Source organism: Morone saxatilis, unplaced genomic scaffold, assembly GCF_004916995.1.
Source record: "Morone saxatilis isolate NCDOM2014 unplaced genomic scaffold, NCSU_SB_2.0 Contig12, whole genome shotgun sequence".
Classification (NCBI taxonomy): domain Eukaryota; kingdom Metazoa; phylum Chordata; class Actinopteri; family Moronidae; genus Morone; species Morone saxatilis.
Window position 1 is genome coordinate 2177190 of NW_023339674.1, and position 236 is coordinate 2177425.

Sequence of the window (236 nt, forward strand, 5' to 3'; positions counted from 1 at the left end):
ATCCTGGAAAATGATTTCTTAAGACGAGTGGGAATCCTGTCTGTATCTACAGGATGAGTGGGAGTTATCACCCCCAACTTTCTAACTGATGCATTCAAACACCTGGACACACAGACACATTATTTGGGCTACAGGTGCTGATGATGAACTGAGAGCGCACCAAGATTCACTGTCTCCTCGCTCAAGCAGAAGAGACAGAAATGACTCAGAAATGCCCCCCCCCCAACACACACACA

At 47.0% G+C, this 236-nt stretch overlaps 1 protein-coding gene across 1 annotated transcript in view; it reads left to right on the forward strand.

The window, feature by feature from the left end:
• Positions 1-236, forward strand: part of LOC118322228 (tensin-3-like) — a 43677-nt gene that overhangs the window by 8195 nt on the left and 35246 nt on the right. The gene's annotated exons all lie outside the window — the stretch shown is intronic.